Source organism: Neovison vison, chromosome 8 (assembly GCF_020171115.1).
Source record: "Neovison vison isolate M4711 chromosome 8, ASM_NN_V1, whole genome shotgun sequence".
Classification (NCBI taxonomy): Eukaryota; Metazoa; Chordata; class Mammalia; order Carnivora; family Mustelidae; genus Neogale; species Neogale vison.
In genome coordinates, this window is record NC_058098.1 from 82,043,131 (window position 1) to 82,054,641 (window position 11,511).

The window sequence follows — 11,511 nt, forward strand, 5'->3', positions numbered from 1 at the left end:
TTTCTTCCGGAGTTATATTTGAAAAATATCACATTACACATGGTCTTTTCAAAGAGCTTCTAATATATTATCCATTCATTCATTTATTCACTCAGTAAAGAAACATTTACTAAGACTCTACTAAATGCCAGTCCCTAGATGAATAGTACATGACCTCTTTTTCTTCAGGAATCTTAGATTGTAGTTGGGGTAAAAGATGCATACACACTTTTTAATCAAATAGCAGAGTCCAATGATAACATAGAGAAGATAACACAGAGAAGACTTAGTTAAGCCAGGCTGAGGTGGGGAGGAGAAATTAGAGAATTCGCAGAAGATACAACATCTGAGCTGAGTCATGAAGACATTATTGAAGTTAGCCAGAAGAAGGAAAGAGTGGTAGAGAAGAATGTGTTTGGGTGTGTGTGTATGTGTACCATAGGATAATTGAAGATAAAAATTACCAAATCTTGGGGCGCCTGGGTGGCTCAGTGGGTTAAGCCACTGCCTTCGGCTCAGGTCATGATCCCAGGGTCCTGGGATCAAGTCCCACATCGGGCTCTCTGCTCAGCGGGGAGCCTGCTTCCCTTCCTCTCTCTCTCTGCCTGCCTCTCTGCCTACTTGTGATCTCTCTCTGTCAAATAAATAAATAAATTCTTAAAAAAAAAAATTACCAAATCCTAACAATTTAAAGGAATGAAAAAAGAGTATTTGCATTTGAATAATAAAAATGTAAAGCCTCAGAGGTGTGAAGCAACACACACAAACCTGTTGGTTGGTAGAAGTTAGTTAATTCTTGCTTTTCCTTAGCTCCTTTTCCATTATTCTTTCCATCGTCAGTTCAGGTAAAAATGGTAATTAAATGTTTCTTATTTCATGGAAAGATGGCTAGTTATTACATCTTATCTTAAAAAATATAAAATGCCAGGGATGCCTGGGTGGCTCAGTAGGTAAAAGCCTCTGCCTTCAACTCAGGTCATGATCCCTGGATCCTGGGATCGAACCTCACATCTGGCTCTTTGCTCAGCCGGGAGCCTGCTTCCCTCTCTCTCTCTCTCTCTGCCTGCCTCTCTGCCTACTTGTGATCTCTGTCTGTCAAATAAGTAAATAAAAAACCTTTATATATCTATGTGTGTGTGTGTGTGTGTGTGTGTGTGTGTATCCATATAAGAATTGTAATTTTTAAAAAGATTAATTTCTAGTTGGGAGCATCACCACCCACATCATTTACATATCACTATCTTTTTTCCAAATGGTTTCCTAGATATTATTTCAAAATAACTCCGGAATCAGAAAGCAAAATTCCCGTCTTCACAGTGCAAATCTGAGGGGGGAGAAAGGCTATGAGAAGAAAAGTGACTCGACAAAACACATGGTAAGTGGCAGAGTGCAGACTTGAATCCAAGCTTTCAGAATTTCCACCAGGATCTTTCCACTAGAATCATGTACCTTTAAGAAGCATGTGTAGGAGGATTTATATTTTTTTTGTCTTAATACATAACTGTTCATTGTTTGTTACCAATTTCATATGTACATATTATTCCTTACCTTAAAAATCAAAAATATTATTACTCCGATTGGGGGAGGGAGTTACATGGTGGTAGAGAGACTCAGATACTTAGAACTTCCAAACAGGAAGCCCTACTGATCATGTGAATGCAAAGCTACATAACCACAATACCATAGTTAAAATATGCAAAAGGTAAAATACACTTCTGATTTTAGAAAATAATATCTTTTTATCGAAACTCATTACAGACCTATATATTCTATGGCTCCCTTTTATGACAAGGGTAGGGAGAAGGAGTTTGTGGCTTATTTCAGCTCCATAAATTTGGAGGAAGAAACAATTTGCCATGTTATTTTTCAATCACCCAGTGAAATTTAACTTCCTTTTGACTCTGATGCTATTCCCAATTCAACATTGCTAAATTTTAACTATCCTCCCTTTCAATTAGCTAGGTTTCTGTTTGCTTACTTTGTCCGTGGTTATAGCCTTCCCTCAAGGACCTAAGATCACTGTTTTCCTTTCTCTTTATGCTCTGTGAGCATCAACTATCATGGGGCATGCATGTAATTGTCATTCAGTGTGAAAAAGCCAGCTGGAGGTATCACAATCATGTCAATATACCAGTCAGCAAGAAAACCTCCAAGCTAATTGTTTTCTATTTAGATATAATATTATAAGGATTGAAAACTGCTGCTCCTACAAACTCCTGAGTGATATTATCATGCTTTTTATACTTTTATACAATCAACCAATAAAAAATGTGTGTATATACAAATATTGCATGTTTAATACACATGTATATATGTGTGTATATGTAAAAATATTACATATTTATACATATATTAAATACATATAAATTATATCAAAGAAAATAAAATGTAGATCCATAAAACATATACAAAATGAGGTATTATTTAATTACTACAGAAGATGGAGTCTTTGGATTCTAAGAGACTGAGAGGTTAATTGCATCAGACCAGATTGCTGTCTTTAATAATTGCAGTGAACTCCACCCAATGAAGACTGCTATTTCCTCTCAGCAGAAATTCTCCAACCTCTCTTTAGGTTTAGCTTGATAATATGTCTGGTGTCCCATGTCCTTTCTGGGTATCAATGTCTTGTTCGATAATCACTTAAGCTCCCTTTTTTTGCTCAAAAACAGTGAAAATTGAAAAAAAAAAAAAGGTTCATTATTACTATATAATAGTCTCATGTACTCAGAGCTAGTGGCCATATACATAAGTGGAACTGAAAATGTAACAAAATGGAGAAAATGTTATTTTGTAGATCTTCTCTAAGGAAGAGAATTATATATGGTAAACAAACAAATGAACAAAAACAACTTTGTTAACTCTTCAGATAATTGTAGAAGGAAAAGTGAATGTTCCCGAAGGCATTCTCCAATAACAATAAATAGCTGGCAAGTTGCCCTCCAAGAAGATTCAATCTGGTCAGATTCAGAGGCTAGTTGTGCTAGGAGGATACAAACGTGGAGCCAGAACTGGATTGTTCAGGATGATAGAAAAGGATTGAGAAGTGTCACAACAGTCTCCTCCTACCTTCCCCTACATAGCACAGTGCCTTTGCTTTAGCTCAGTGTTGAACAAAGGCACCATGTTATTATCCTGCCAAGCCTGCCTGCATGTCCCAGTCCAGCTACCTCTCTGAGTAGCTGGGAAACTGGAGGACTTTGACTAAGGAGCCTGAAACTTCCTTGCCTAGTTCTGAACTAAGCACTTGAAATGAATGATTGGTTCCTGAAAATTTTTAAGCCAAAAACTCTAGATTCAAATGAAAGCATATCATTAAAAAAAATAAATAAATAAAGGTAACAAAGTCTGAGAGATTCTAGGTGAAGATGGGGGAGAGAGATCATAAAGAGGCTCAAACATTCTGAGATAGCCCTAAAGGAATTCCATGAAATGCCAACTACTTTGGAGAGAAAGGTTATAAACTACAAGGCTACATGATTTCAAAAGTTTTCTCCAAATCTGAAACTGCGGGGTTCTCATAAACCTTTCCAAAATAATTAAGTGGTTAATTTTAGGATGAAAGTATTATCAGCAAAATGGCAACAGACAGTTCTAGGCTTTCAGTGCTCCATAAAAATATGAAAAACAAACCAAAACTATCAGAATCAATCTATCAGAACTCTGAAAAACAAAGTTTACAACAGACAAGTGAATGTGGCATCAAGAAAAAGGGAACTTCAAGATACCAAGAGAGCTTTGCAGCATTTTTACTCACCCATGCCTGTCCCCTCCCCAGAATGTGGCAATATTACTATAGCAGCAGTCCAGATTCCCACTGTGAAGACCCAGTTCAGGAGGGAGCAAAGTAAAGCGTATCCACAAATGATTGTATATGTCTGTTTTAAGCAAGAGTGATATGAAGTACTGATAAAAGGTACTCATCTCTTTCACCTAACATAGGAACTCAGAGCGAAAAAGCAGTTGGCATTGTTCAAAAATCCTGCAAGCTACACTAACAATGCTCAGATGCCTGTGACAAAAGATGGCAATCAAAACCTACAACAGACTACTAAGGCCTGGGAACAAAATCTGGGAAGTTTCTTCGGTAAACTAGAACATATAAAAGCAGTCATATACACAGGGAAATTCAGAAAACCATGTGCATACCCAGAGGATAATGAATACTCAGAAAAGGCTTAAGAATACATTAAGTGTTCACCTCAGGCTGATTCCTAGGCCCAGTATAAGCCTAAGTATTGAAGGAGTACACATCTACTAAGACTAGGAGAGGTGTTTGTTCAGCTCCAGAATTCAAGGAAATTTCTATCAAAATACTAGCTGAACACAAGCGAAGGGACATAGACTTCAGTGGCCATATACAACAAAGAATACAGTTTTTGCAAAAACAGTTTGGGAGAGTTGTTCAACAAATGAACTACTATAGCATTCAGCAAACAAACAAACAAAAAACACAGAAAATCCTAGGAAAGGGAGTACATATGTTTTCCAGAGTTACTATATTATAAAATCCAAATGTCCAGTTTGAAACAAAGAATCACAAGGCGTACAAAGAAACAGGAAAGAATGGTTCATTTAAAGGAACGAAGTTAATTAACAGAAACCATCTCTGAGGAAGTCCAAAAATTAGAACTGATAGACTTTTAAAACAACTGTCTTAAATATACACTAATAGTTTAAGAAAAACATGGCTAAAGAACTAAAGGAAATCAGGAAAACAATGTATAAGCAAATTGAAAAGATCAATAAAGAGAAAGAAATCATAAAAAGGCACAAGAAAATTATAATAACCAAAATGAAAAATTCACTAAAGGGGTTCAAATTATTTTAAGCCAGACAAAGAAAGAATTAGTGAACTTGAATATAAAACAATTGAAATTACTTAGTCTGAATAGAAAAAAAAGAGTAAAATAAATAAATAAATAAATAAATAAACAGAGCCTAAGAAACTTGTGGAATATCATCAAAAAACCAATACACAGGGGCACCTGGGTGGCTCAGTAGGTTAAGCCGCTGCCTTCGGCTCAGGTCATGATCTCAGGCTCCTGGGATCGAGTCCCGCATCGGGCTCTCTGCTCAGCAGGGTGCCTGCTTCCCTTCCTCTCTCTCTGCCTGCCTCTCTGCCTACTTGTGATCTCTCTCTGTCAAATAAATAAATAAAATCTTTAAAAAAAAAAAAAAATACACACATTCTCCAGAAGGAGGTGGAAGAAAAAAAGGAGAGCAGAAAGAATATTTGAAAAAATATCAACTCAAAACTTCTGAAATCTGATGAAAGACATAAATCTATGAATCCATGAAGCTCAACAAATCCCAAGTGATGTAACCCAAAAGACACACACTGAGACATTTTAAACTATCTAAAGACAAAAAGAGAATCTTAAAAGCAATGAGAGAAGCAATTCATTACATACATGGGATCCTCTGTAAGATTAACAGTTAATTTCTCATCAGAAACTATGAAGGCCAGGAGAGAGCAGGATGGTGTTCATGTGCTGAAAGAAAAAAAGAAATCTAACAACCAAGAATTTTACATTTGGCAAAACTGTCCTTCAAAAGTGAGAAATTATTTAAGACACTCCCAGCTAAACAAAGGCTCAGGGAGCTCATTACCACTAGCCCTGCCCTATAAGAAATATTAAATGGAGTCCTTTAAGTTAAAATGTAGGACACTAGACAGTAACTTGAAGACATGAGAAATAGAGATCTCTAGTAAAAGTAAACTGATAAGAACAGATACTAGACTTGATCTTAGCCAAAAGGCCGAGAAGCGATTCTGGTAAAAGTAAATATATAGGAAAATATAGAATTCATTATTGTTGTGTTTTGGTTTCTATTTGTTATATCCTACAGGATTTAAAAGTCAAAATAAATAATTGTAAATAATTATAAATCTTTACTGTTGGGTCCACAATGTATAAAGATATAATCTGTGACAAAAACATAAAGGGGGGGTGGAAAGACAAAGCTGTATAGAAGCAGAGTTTTTATATGCTATTGTAGAAGCAGAGTTCTTATATGCTATTGAAGATAAGTTAGTATAAATTTTAATTAGTTAAATATTATAAATTTATATTATAAATGTTATAAATTATAAATTTATATTATAAATATTATAAATGTTATAAGTTTGGGATGTTAAATATACTCTCCATGGTGTCTATAAAGAAAATACATTAAAAATATATCAAAGGAAATGAGAGAAGGGAATCAAAATGGTTCACTACAAAAATATCAATCAAACACAGAAGAAGTTTGTAATGGGGGATATGCAGGATAAAGAAGATTAAGACATAGATAGCAGGGCGCCTGGGTGGCTCAGTGGGTTAAGCCGCTGCCTTCGGCTCAGGTCATGATCTCAGGGTCCTGGGATCGAGGCCCGCATCGGGCTCTCTGCTCAGCAGGGAGCCTGCTTCTTCCTCTCTCTCTGCCTGCCTCTCTGCCTGCTTGTGATCTCGTTCTGTCAAATAAATAAATAAAATCTTTAAAAAAAAAAAAAAAAAGACATAGATAGCATATAATAAATAAGTCCTTCTTTATCAGTAATTTTAGTTATTTATATCTTCTTTCTTTCTTCCTTTTGTCAGTCTAGCTATAAGTTTGTTTACTTTGTTAACCTTTCCAAAGAACCAGCTTTCAATTTCTTTGAGTCTCTGTGGTTTTTCTGTTCTCTATTTTATTTATACCACTCTTATTTGTATTATTTTTTTTTACTTCTGCAAGCTTTGGGTTTACTCTGCTCTTCTTTTTCTAGTTCTTTAAGATGTAAAGTTAAGTTATTGATTTGAGATAATTTTTTAACTATTTTAATTCAATTAATTAACATATAATGTATTAATTGATTTCGGAGGTACAGGCCTGTGATTCATCAGTCTTATATAATACCCAGTGCTCATTATATCTCATGCCATCCTTAATGTCCATCACCTAGTCATCCCACCCATCTACCCACTTCCCCTCCAGCAACCCTCAGGTTGCTTCCTATGATTAAGAGTCTCTTATGTTTTGTCTCCCTCTCTGGTTTCACCTTGTTTTTATTTTTCCTCTCTCTATGACCCTCTGTTTTGTTTTTTAAATTCCACACATCAGTGAGATCATATGATAATTGTCTTTCTCTAACTGACTTATTTTGCTTAACATAATACCCTCTAGTTCCATCCACATCATTTCAAATGACAAGATTTCATTTTTTGATCACTAATATTCTTGTGCGTGTGTGTGTGTGTGCACATGTGTGTATATCACATCTTCTTTATCCATCTGTAGATGGACAACTGGGCTCTTTCCATAGTTTGCCTATCGTGGACATTGCTGTTATAAACATTGGGGTGCAGGTGCCCCTTCGGATCACTACGTTTGTATCTTTGGATAAATACCTAGAAGTGCAATTGCTGGGTTATGTGGTAGCTCTATTTTCAACTTTTTATATTATTATTATGTTATGTTCAACTTTTTAAGGAACCTCCATACTATTTTCCAGAGTGACTGCACCAGCTTGCATTCCCACCAACAGTGTAGAAGGGTTCCCCTTTCTGCACACCAACAACTGTTGTGTCCTGACTAATTTTAGCCATTCTGACAGGTGTGAGGTGGTATCTCCTTGTGGTTTTGATTTGTATTTCTCTGACGCCACATGATATTAAGCATTTTTTCACATGTGTTGGCCATTTGGATGTCTTCTCTGGAGAAATGTCTGTTCATGTCTTCTGCCCATTTCTCGACTGTATTATTTGTATTTTGGGTGTTAAGTTCTTTATAGATTTTGGATACTAGCCCTTTATCTGATGTGTCATCTGCAAATATCTTCTCCCATTCTGTCAGTCGTCCTTTGGTTTCGTCGACTGTTTCCTTTCCTGTGTAAAAGCTTTTTATTTTGATGAAGTCCCAACAGTTCGTTTTTGCCTTTGTTTCCCTTGCCTTTGGAGACATGGCTAGCAAGGAGTTGCTGCAGCTGAGGTCAAAGAGGTTGCTGCCTGTGTTCGCCTCTAGGATTTTGATGGATTCTGTCTAACATTTAGGTCTTTCATCCATTTTGAGTCTATTTTTTTTTTTTACCTGATATTAAACAGTACCACCACCCTAAGGAAACCAAAATAGAGGGAAACCCCCTCACCATGATAAAAGGCATATATCAAAACCCACAGTTAACAACATACTCAGTGGAGAAGGACTAAAATCTCTCCTCCAAGGATCATGGATCAGACAAGGCTACTCACTTTTACCATGGCTATTCAACAGTGTACTGGAAGTTCTAGCCAGAGAAATTCAGGCAAGAAAAAAAATAAATAAAAGTCACTCTAATTAGGAAGGAAGAAGTAAAACTATCTCCTTTAACAAATGACGTGATCTTAATATATAAAAAAAATCCCAAAGAAGCCACAGGAAAGCTGGTAGATCTAATAACAGATTCAGCTAAGTTACAAAGTACAAGCTCAACACAGAAAAATTATTTGTGAGTCTATACACCTACAATGAATAATCCTAAAAAAAAATGTAAGACAAAATTCCATCTGCAATAGTATCTGAAGGATGAAATACTTAGAAACACATTTAACCAAAAAGATGGAAGACATGTACACTGAAAACTATAAAACACTTTCCAAATAAATTAAAGGAAACTTAAAAAAATGGAAAGAGATCCCATGTTCATGGGTAAGAAAGCAAAATATTGCAAAGATGACAATTTACCAAAATTCCAACAGCCTTTTTGCAGAAATGGAGTTGGATCCTTCAAATTCAGTTTAGTACAAAAGGTCCCAAATAGCCAAATAATCCTGAAAAAGAATAAAGTCAGAGGATCCTAATTTCCTAAATTTAAAACTTACTACAAAGCTAAAGTAACCAAAGCAGTTTGGTACTGACATAAGTGTAGACATACAGCATTAAAATAGAACTGAGAGTCCAGAAATAAACCCATGTTTCTATGACCAATTAACTTTTGACAAGGGTGCCATGCCCATTCACCAGGGAAAGACAAGAACAGTCTTTAACAACAGTGTTGGTAAAACTGAACTGCTACCTGTGAAAGAATGAAGTTGAACCCCCATTTCATATCATATACAAAAATACACTCAAAATGGATCAATAGCAAAATATGAGTGCTAAAACCATAAAACTCACAGTAAAAAATAGGGATAAATCTTTATAGAATTTGGTTTGGCAGTGACTTCTTAGGTATGATACCAAAAGCATGAGAAACAAGAAGAGAAGAAAAATAAATCAGACTTCATCAAAATTAAAAACTTTTGTGCATCAAAGGACATCATCTAGAAAGTGAAAAGCCAACTTACAGAATGGAGACAAAATTTGCAAATCTTACATGTGATAGGGCATAATTAATATCCATAATATAGAACTAATTCGAACAACTCAGCAGAAAAGGACAAACAATGCAATTCCAAAACTTGAACAGACACTTCTCCAAAGATGATATATGGATGGCCAATCACATGAAAAGATATTCAACATCATTCGTCACTAGGAAAATGCAAATGAAAACCATGATGAGGTACCACATCACACCTACTAGAATGGCTATAATTTTTAAAATGGAATATAAGTGTTGACAAGGATATGGAGAAATTGGAACCCTGAGATACTGCTGATGGGAATGTAAAATGGTGCATCTACTGTGAAAAACAACTTGGCAGTTCCTCAAAAACGAAATAAAAAATTACCGTATGACCCAGCAATTCAACTCCTAATGTGGAATATGTGTATGTATGTATATATACATACATACACATACATATATATGCATATATGTTTTTTTAATATATGGGGTATAGGTGTATATACCCCAAAGAATTCAAAGCAAATACCTATGTACCAATGTTTAGTGAAGCATTATTTATAGTAACTCCAAAGCAGAAATAACCTAAGTGTCCACTGATGGGTGAATGGATTAACAAAATGTAACATACACACATGATGGAATACTACTCAATCAAAAAAAAAAAGATTACAGTTCTGATACATGCAACAACATGGATGAACCTTGAAAACACACTAAGCAAAATAAGCCAGGCACAAAAAGTCAAATATCATATAATTTCACTTATATGAAATACCTAGAACAAGCAAATTCCAAGAGATAGAACATAGATCAGATGTTACCCCCAGAGACTAGGGGGTAAGGGAAACAGCGAGTTGTGGCTTAACTGGTACAGACTCCTGTTTGGATTGAGGGGGAGAAAAATGGAAACAGATGCCTGCACAACATTGTGAATGTAACTAATGTTAGCAAATGGGACACTTCCAAGTAGTTCAAATGGCAAATTCTGGTATATATACTTTACCACAATATTTTTTTTTAAATAAAATGAGATCCAAGGAGGCTATTTAACATTTCTTAGTACTCATCTTTATTTCTGTTTTGTACCACTGAAAGGTTAGCAGTATCTCTTTAGCATATCCAAATATTTAGCAGGGCTCTATTTAAGTGGCACAAGAAAAGCAATGAAAAAAGTTGAAGGATGTGTGTGTGTGTGTGTGTGTTTGCACGCCCATATAACGGCCTACTCTTTTGCACTGAAAAATATAATTATCTATCCATAAAGCAATACAGAAATGAATAAAATTAACTTATAAGTATAAATACTACACATAAACATACAGAGCAAAGGGCAAAAAATGTTTTTGCTGCAATAAAGTCTCTGCTATTACAGTTCTGCATGGGTTTTCCTGCTCTTCACCACATGTTGTCTCTAATCTTTTCGTGTTCCCCCCTCCTCTCTTTGTTTATTCTTTGCTATAGAGTTAGAATGCTAAATATGATATCAACACTACTTTGCTGCTTAGAAGAAATGAACTCCATTTAAAACTCTATTTCTTGTCTTATTTTGAAGCCTACAACTGCTAAAATGTCTCTTACACCCCCCGTCTTCTTTGGGCATTTTCTTTTTTGGGTTTCTCCTTGTGATTAATCTCTGATCTTTGCCTACCCCAAGCTACTCCTGATTTATCTGTTCTTTCTGAGTAAATAGGTTAGTCAGCACAGAGCAACCTGACTTACAAACAGCATCATTTTTCTATAAAAAATACCATAAGATAAATAAAGTTATATCATTCAACACAAGAAAACCATCATTAGGAGTACATTCTGATTTTCTTCATAGTCTATATATCCATAGTGAGGTGAGAAGAATGAAGAAAAGAATCATCTCTACGCCTTTGGTTCAGGCTACAACTGAATTCCATCCTCCAAATATCTATGACATTTAGCAAACACTTTGGGAGGAGGCAGAGATCTCTGAAGCAGGGGACTGACAGGATGAACAGAAAGAAAGAGGAGATGTGAGAGACACTGGTGAGGGAAAACAGGACAATACCTATCAACCGGTGCAATGTGTGAGATACGGAAGAAGAAGTACTCAGAGGAAATACCCAGTTTTCAGAGACCGGAAGAAAGGTGTGCTGGTGAAAGAAGCCAGTTGGTTTCACTATGAGAACAGGATGGAAGGAAGGGGAGTTTGAAGTTCCAATGGGATAGAACCTTAAGTGGGAGGAGATGTCAAGCAGAACACTGGGATT

General features: G+C 35.7%; 1 non-coding gene across 1 annotated transcript; it reads right to left on the reverse strand.

The window, feature by feature from the left end:
• Nucleotides 1–5,562: 5,562 nt before the first annotated feature.
• LOC122916559 lies at nt 5,563–5,754 on the reverse strand. The gene has a single exon (XR_006386224.1). It is a non-coding gene; the product is annotated as a U2 spliceosomal RNA (small nuclear RNA).
• Between the last annotated feature and the right edge of the window lie 5,757 nt (nt 5,755–11,511).